The 9,088-nt window shown below is 41.0% G+C and overlaps 1 non-coding gene across 1 annotated transcript; it reads left to right on the forward strand.

Annotated features, from left to right (window-relative positions):
• The first annotated feature begins 1,193 nt into the window (after positions 1-1,193).
• On the forward strand, positions 1,194-1,300 carry LOC141663420 (small nucleolar RNA R71). Its single transcript, XR_012551492.1, has one exon. It is a non-coding gene; the product is annotated as a small nucleolar RNA R71 (small nucleolar RNA).
• Positions 1,301-9,088: the final 7,788 nt, after the last annotated feature.

The raw sequence follows: 9,088 nt of genomic DNA on the forward strand, positions 1-9,088 counted from the left end.
TTCCAATGGTGCAAGGAATAGTGAAGCTTCAAGGATCTTTAAGCTTCAGAGGCAACTTCTGTTGCAGCACAGTATTGCATTCGTCCGTGAGAGCAACGGTCTCTAAATTATCGAGCTTCACCTCCCGAGAGAGAATACCTTTCATAAAATTCGCATAACTAGGCATCTGTTCAAGAGTTTCAGCGAAAGGTATGTTGATGTGAAGTTTCTTGAACACCTCCAGAAATTTATCAAACTTCTTATCCAGCTTTTTCTTCTACATCCTTTTAGGAAAGGGAGGTGGAGGATAGGTCTGTTTCTCCCCTGTATTACCCTCAGGAGGAGTGTGTTCAACAATAGTCTTCCTTGGTTCCACTTCAGCTTCCTTCTGCACTTCTTCCTCAGCTACAGCTTCTTCATCCGAACCTTGAGAGTGTTCGGGATTCGCAACCTTCCCAGACCTCAATGTAATTGCCTTTACCTGCTCCTTTGCTTCCCTTTTTCCTGCTACTTCAGTGTCACTAGGAAGTATCCAAGGTTGACGATTTAGCAAGGCATTGGCAATTTGCCTAATTTGATTTTCTAAGGTCTTAATAGAAACCGCTTGGCTCTTGCACATGAGCCTTAACTCTTCCAATTCAGATTTTTCATTAGACTGTTGCAGCTGGAGTTGTTGCCTTGGTGCATATTGCGGTTGCTGAAAACCAGGGGGTTGTACTGCTTTGCTGGATACTGCTGATAAGGTTGCTGAACCGCATTCTGAGTGTTGCTCTAGCTAAAGTTAGGATGATTGAGGTTGTTAGGATGATAGGTGGCTGGTACAGGTTGCTGCGACCTCTGAAAGTTGCTCACGAACTGAGCTGATTCACTAGAAATGACACACTGATCAGTCTCATGGGCACCAGCACAAAGCTCATAGACACTAGTGATCTGATTAACTCCATAATTAGACAGAGAATCCACCTTCATCGTCGAAGCCTTAAGTTGAGCAGCTATAGCAGTAGTTGCATCCAACTCCATAATTCTTGCTACCTTGCCCCTGAGTTAGTCTCTGAGTAGGATTCTGGGATTCAGTAGCAGCCATCAATTCAATTAATTCATAAGCTTTATCGTAGCTTTTAGCCCACAAGGTTCCTCCTGATGCTGCATCAAGCATGGGTCTAGAAGTAGCACCCAAACCATTATAGAAACAGTTAATGATCATCCAGTCAGGCATCCCATGATGAGGACACTTCCTAAGCATCTCCTTATATCGATCCCAAGCCTCGCATAAAGATTCTCTAGATTGCTGAGCAAATTGAGTAAGTGCATTTCTGATTGCCGCAGTCTTCGCCATAAAAAAAAATTTGGTTAAGAACTTCTGAGCAAGATCCTCTCATTTGGTGATAGGCCCTGGTGGTAAATAATGTAACCATCACTTAGCTTTATCCCGTAGAGAGAATGAGAAAAGTCTCAACTTAATAGCATCTTCAGAAACTCCATTGAACTTGAAAGTGTCGCAGATCTCGATGACTAATGTGCATGTTGGGGTCTTCTGTTGGAGAACCACTAAACTGAACTGAGTTCTGTATCATCTGAATCATGCTCGACTTGATCTCAAAGGTATTAGCCGAGATGGCTGGTCGAACAATGCTAGACTGAATATCATCGATCTTCGGTTGAGAGTAGTCCATCAAAGCCTTTGGATTCGCTTCTGGTTCTCCCATTACAATAAGAGTCTATTCTTCTTTCTCAACTAAGATCTCTTCTTCAACTTTCTCCTCGACTACAACTTCTTCATCAGCTTGATCCAGTGTCCTCTTATGAGACCGAGAACGCGTATGTATACACGCTCGCTAGAGTACCTGAAACACGACAAGGAATTAAGTAAATAACAATGTCCAAGTCAATGAACTTTAACGACCAATGATGACAAACACATAAACTAAAAATTAACCCTTATATCCCCGGCAGCGGTGCCAAAAACTTGTTAGGGCTAAAACACGCGCTAATATTCACGAAAGTATACACGATCACAAGTAATATAGAATAAATTCTAGTTTGTTCCCACATGGATAGGTTTAGGTTAATTTTAATCAATGTATTTATGCAACACTAGTATGGTTAACACGTTCTCTTTTATGGATGACACTAATAAGATAACACGAAACTGATAAACACCAACTTTCGTTGTACGAATACCATACTACCAGACTGATAAACATATGTTCTCTTTTGTGGATGACACTAATAAGATAATACAAAACTGATAAACACCAACTTTCATTGTACGAATACCATACTACCAGACATCCACAAAAGAGATAGAAGCTGAATATACACCAATTATATTGAGACCCTATATATCTATAGAATTTGACAATATAACGGTTTAATGCACAAGTTATCTCTCGTGATTACATAGGTCAAGTAAGATGGTTAAAATTACCTACGAATCATGCATAACAAATACATGAACCTATGCTAGCATGGCAAGTTCTAAACCCTTAAATTCACTTTCGCTTCATTAAAGATTAACAGACTATCTTATAAGTTCACGACGCTCATAAGACGAATAAGCACAACCAAAACTAGGTTATCATACAATCACCACACACTAAGGCATCGAAACGAATTAACTAAAGAAATCCATAAATAAATCCGTTAGAACCCCACGATAACGATTAGCCCATAATCGGAATCATCATCAACGTGGGTTCCGATGAAAACGTGATATAATAAACGTAGTCTTTATACTTAATAAAACTAAGTACGAAACAAGAGTATAGGGGTACGAATAAGAAAACTAGCATCCAAAGTTACAACTTAAAACAAAGAATCACAAGAATAAACTAGATCTTCTTCGCCTTGGTTGAATTGTGCTCTACGGTCTTCTTACACCTTCTCCTTAAGCTCTGGTACATCTTGTTATGAGAAACGACCTTAAATTATATTTATATAGCAGCCCATGCAGAGTAGAAGTCTTCTGGATCAAAATTCCATAAGAAACAGGATTTTAATTCCCGACCTGGCGCGACCGCGCGCTTGACCAGTGCGGGCGCGCTGACATTCTGCCATCCTGGCGTGGGCGCGCGCTATCACAGTACGGGCGCGCCGTCTCTCTGGAAAAAATATTGACTTCTTCTTTTCTTGCTGGTTTGAGCTAGTCTTTTCATGAACTTTTATTCTAGACACCATCCTAACACCATATTAGCATCCAAACAATGCCAATTCACCTGTATTACTGATAAATGCCTGAAATGCAAAAACACTACAAAAACACGTTAAAAACACTAATTACTCGAGTACAAAACATCAATCCAAAGCTTTACGAAGCGTTATAAAGTGTCATAAATGCCACTCAACACCTGTTGCTACAGCCCGTGAACGACGCTATCAAGTTCCGGGCCTTTCCTCAAACCCTATCGGGTATGGTTCAAAGGTGATACAGCCATTTACCCCCAAATTCTATTGGATCTTTCAAGGACTTGAGCCAAGATTTTATCAAGAAATTTTTAAGTGGCAGAGTACATGAGAAGAGTTCGGCCTCTCTCATAGGCATAGTCTAAAGAGCAAATGAGTCGCTGAGAGAATATCTGAATCAATTTACGAAGGAGGCTTTGAAGGTCCCTGATCTTGACGATAAGGTAGCTATGATAACCCTACAGCAAGGGACTAGAGACGACTTCTTTAAGATGTCCTTGGCTAAGCACCCTCCCGAAAGCATGCTGCAGCTCCAGGATAGGGCTGAAAAGTATATCAAGGTGGAGGAAAGTATGAAGAAGACAACTGTGAGTAATGAACCCGCTGGAAACAAGAAGTGGAAGACGGATCAGGAGTACGATGCCGAGGAAAAGTATCCTCAAATTAGAAAAAGCTCTGACTCCTCCTCTTCTAAGAAGAATCAGCAACCAAGGTTCATTGAATATGCAAGGTTGAACGCTCCAAGGAGCCAAATCCTTATGAAAATTGTGAAGGACAAAGAGTTCAAATGGCCGAAGCCACTAAAGGGAGACCCTGAGAAAAGAGACAAGAGTCGATACTACAGGTTCCACAAAGATGTTGGTCATGATACCGATAATTATAGGAAACTTAAAGATGAGATCGATTATTTGATACTAAGAGGAAAATTCGGATATTTCACCAAGGGTGAAGAGGCTGGAGGCCAAAAAAGAGGCAATGATCGAAGAGATGATTATTGAAGGGGTAATAACAGATGTCACAACCCACAACCCCGAGGGCTAGTAATCAATATGATCTCAGGAGGTCCTACAACAACTGGTACTACAAGGAACTCTCGAAAAGCTTATACGAGAGAGGCGATGAACATAGTTGGAGAACCATCTAAGTGTTCTAAGTCAGAGATGATGCTTGAATTTGGTGACCCAGCCCCTGAAGGTTTGAAATTTCCTCAGGATGATCCTCTGGTTACCACTTCGGTAAATAAAAAGAGTCCTATTATGAGGGTCCTAGTGAATAATGGAGCTTTTGTGGATATTCTTTTCCATGACACATTCATAAGAATGGGATACAATGATTCTCAACTAACTCCATCCGGCGCACCCATCTATGGGTTTAACCATATGGAATGCAAAGTCGAAGGAGCAATACAACTTCCCGTGACTATCGGGGAAGAGCCCAGGGAGACCACACAGATGTTGAACTTTCAGACTGTTAAGGCAGCCTCTACTTACAATGCCATCATGAGTAGAACATGGATCCATGCGTTTGAGGTCGTGCCCTTAACCTACCACATGGTACTGAAGTTCTCAACTAGGAATGGTGTTGGAAAAACGAAAGGAGATCAGAAAATGACCCGTAGTTGCTATGTTGCAGTACTTAGGCTTGATGGAACTGAGGGGCAGGTCCTCCCCCTAGAAGACATGGATGTCCATAAGAATGATGAACTATGAGGGAATCTAACAAAGGATTTGGTCCCAATTCCCCTAGACTCCTTAGACCCGGAGAAGGTCACGTTTATTGGAGCATCTCTGGACAATCCCTTGAAAGGCCAATTGACAACTTTTCTATAAAAGAACAGTTATGTGTTTGCTTGGACAACAACTGATATGCTTGGGATTGACCCAAAACTTATAACTCATAGGTTAAACATCAATCTGACTCAAAATACTATAAAGAAGAAGAAGAGAAATTATGCCCCTAATAGGCTGAAAGCCATTAAACAGGAGGTCGAGAAGCTCCCGGAAGCTGGATTCATTGAGGAAGTGTAATTCCCTGAATGGTTGGCTAACCCCGTAATGGTTAAGAAGGCCAATATGAAGTGGAGGATGTGCATTGACTTCACTGACTTGAATGATGCTTGTCCAAAGGACTGCTTACATCTACCAAGGATTGATACCCTGATCGACGCCATTGTTGGACACGAGATGCTAAGTTTTTTGGATGGCTTCAGTGGTTACAATTAGATTAAAATGCATAAGGATGACACCCCCAAGGTATCTTTCATAACTGACTTTGGAGTCTTTTGTTACCTTGTTATGGATTTTGGACTTAAGAATGCAGGAGCTACTTACCAAAAGTTGGTATATAAGATATTTGCCCATCTAATTGGGAAGACCATGGAGGTCTATGTTGATGACATGTTAGTCAAAATCCTAAGCAAGGACGATCATATTAGTCACCTCAGAGAGGCATTTGAAGTGCTGAGACACCACAAGATGATGTTAAACCCCACCAAGTGTGTTTTTGGTGTTGGTTCTGGAAATTTGTGGGTCACATGGTCTGTAAGAGGGGAATAGAGGCCAATCCCGAAAAGATCAAAGCAATCCTGAACATGGAGCCACCACACTCCATCAAGGACGTCCAAAAGTTGACAGGAAGGATCGCAACTCTAGGGAGGTTCATCTCCAAGTCTGGAGACAAGTGCCTCCCCTTTTCAGAAGCCTTAAGAAGGTGAAGAATTTTGAATGGACAGCTGAGAGCCAAAAGGCCTTTGAACAGCTAAAGAAGTACATGACTGAAGCCCCGTTGCTGGCCAAACCAAGTCTGGAGGACACCCTTTATCTATACCGGGCAGTATATGAACAAGCCGTGAGTTCAATCCTCGTGAAGGAAGAACAGAAACTCCAGAAGCATGTATACTATGTAAGCAAGGTGCTCCATGGAGCAGAGTTGAATTACTCCACCACAGAGAAGTTCGCGCTTGCTCTCATTACAGCCTCAAGGAAGTTGAGACCATTCTTTCAGGCTCACAAGATCGAAGTACTGACTGACCAACCCTTGATAAACATTCTACATAACTCGAAGGCCAGTGAAAGGCTCATTAAATGGGCAATTGAGTTAGGAGAATTTGACGTCAAGTACAAGTCTCAAACGGCCATCAAGGCTCAGGCCTTAACAGACTTCGTGGTCGAATGCACCATTAACGACCAAGAAGTCGGGGGAAGATATAGTAACCCTAGAAGGAGGAGGGAAGGAGAAGGACAAATAAATGACCCTGAAAGATGATTGGGTTCTCCATTTTGACGGAGCGTCCAAAACAAAATCTAGTGGTGCATGCCTAGTTTTGTGAAGCCCTGATGGGTTTATGATTGAGTATGCTTTGAAGTTGGACTTCCCAACTACGAATAACGAAGCAGAATATAAAGCATTGATAGCTGGCTTAGGCTTGGCTCGAGCCGTGAAGGCCAAAAACCTGAAAGTCTATGGGGACTCAAGACTTGTGGTTGCTTAAGTTAATGGAGAGTTTGAGGCCAAATATGATAATATGGCCAAGTACCTGAGAGTCGTAAAGGGAATACTGACTCAATTTGATGAATGGTATGCAAAACATGTTCTGAGATAGGAGAACAGTATGACGGATGCCTTGTCCCAGTTTGCCTCATCTGAAATCGAGAACTATCCGAGAAGTGTCTACTTCCAGGTCCTGAAGACCCCTACTATTCATGTCATAAATCCGATAGCACCGGTTGGTGTGACAAGCTGTTGGATAGACTCGATCAAGACCCACTTAGAGATTGGGTGACTTCCCGACGAAGCCCAGGAGGCACGCAAGATAACTCGGTTGAGATTCTACTGGCCAACTATGCTAGCAAATGCAAAGGCTTATGTGAAGAAATGTGACAGGTGCCAGAGGCATGCTCCAATAGTACGACATCCCCCACAGAGGCTTACATCTATTAACACACCAATCCCTTTTTGTAATGTGGGGAAAGGATATACTTGGACCATTTTCTGTAACATCGGGACAGAGGAAGTTCATTGTGGAAGCCATAGTCTACTTCACGAAGTGGATTGAGGCTAAAACACTAGCCAAGATAACCACCAAGCAAATTTCCCAATTCTTCTGGGAGAATATGATATGCCGATTTGGGATCCCATGCATCCTTGTCACGGATAATGGGCGACAATTTGATAATGCAGAATTTAGATAGTACTGCGATGATAACAGCATAGAGCTTCGCTTCACCTTGGTTGCTCACCCACAAGCAAACATGCAGAGGGAAGTTGCTAACATAATCATCCTTGATGGACTTAAGAAAAGGGTTCCACGCTCAAGAAACACTTGGGCAGATGAGTTGTTATCTATACTATGGGCATATCATACACCCGCAAAGTAACTACTGAAGCTACTCCGTTTATGATGGCTTACGGAGCCGAGGCCGTGGTGCCCCTCGAGATCACTCATTGATCCCCTGAGATCAAAGCCTATGAGCCATAGACCAACGAAGAAGGCATGAGGCTCGCTCTCGATCTCATTGATGAGGTCATAGATAAGGCCAACACCCACAATGCAGAGCATCAACTGTAACGCCCCCAAATTCGGGGTCAGAGGATTTGGTCGTCACGAAGAAACCTCAATCCAAAACAACCTGTTTAATCGATAAATAAATGCCAGCGGAAGATAATTATCATAAATGACCCCTAACTACTCCAAGATCTTTTAAGGTTACAGTTCTAGAAATAAGAATTCCAAATTCCACAAATAAATTTTTCACTTTCTTTTAAAACTCTTTTAATAATTCTCAACCTTAAAACTTAACCCGCTAGTATAACTTCGAAAAGAAGTATACTAGGCCCAAATACAATACACAATTATAATATAATATAATATAAACAACTTTACATAATAAAACTTACACTAGTCCGCAAACCCTGGACCAACCACCTTCGAAAAGCTTCCTCTTGCTTCCTCGAATTACGCGGGTAAACAACAAGCTAATCCTCACTGGAGGTTAAATTTAAAAACAGGCAAGTATGAGCGAAAGAAATGCTCAGCAAGATAATTATGACATATATAGGGTCTTTTTGATATAAAACCGACATCTGCATTAGAGCAGAACATTTAAAATCATAATTGTTGAATCATAAAATTTTAGTTGAGGAATCCTAGATTTAATTCCTTAATTGTATTCAAAACCAATTTGATATTTTTGAGCGAGATGCTTCAGCAATACTTTGAATCTTGACGAGAATAAAACTCGTAAAACAGTGTTTACGGAAATATCGTAAATCACAATAACATGAAACAATGATTATGGATTGAATCATAAACTTTATTCAAAACCGAACTCTTCAAATTAATATATATTTTGCTGTCATATCAAATTAGATATCAATACGAACTTTGATGCTCACAACATTCCATACTGAAGTCAACATCATTCATCTATATTAATACCATCTTTGATATTTAACAACAACGTAAGTATCAGCATAAATCAAAATCTGAATCAAAACCGCACTTTACCATTATTCCAAAACAAAAACAGTTGATAAATTATTCCTTATAAGATTATCAAAAGCAATATAATAATATCGATTGGAACCAAATTATGCACTATGATATTCCTGATGATCAGTCATGAAACAACACCGGTATCCCGCAGCCATACCGTTAATATAGGTACTACCCGTATCCCGAAGACATACGGTACCTATAGGGCGCCATAAAATGCATAACAAGCCTTTTAAGATATTACACTTCCGTATTACACTTCTGTATAATAGCTCACGCTGGACCGGTGCTTCGGCCTCTTACGCAATCAGTAACCATTCAATCTCAAAACCTTTTATTGAAAAAGGGTCATAATACTCGACACCCGAAATAATTTTATTCCCCCATTCACTTGGGCAGGAATACTTGCAACAAAATCATTTTTCTCAAAAC

The sequence above is a fragment of the Apium graveolens genome, chromosome 5, assembly GCF_009905375.1.
Source record: "Apium graveolens cultivar Ventura chromosome 5, ASM990537v1, whole genome shotgun sequence".
NCBI classification, from domain to species: domain Eukaryota; kingdom Viridiplantae; phylum Streptophyta; class Magnoliopsida; order Apiales; family Apiaceae; genus Apium; species Apium graveolens.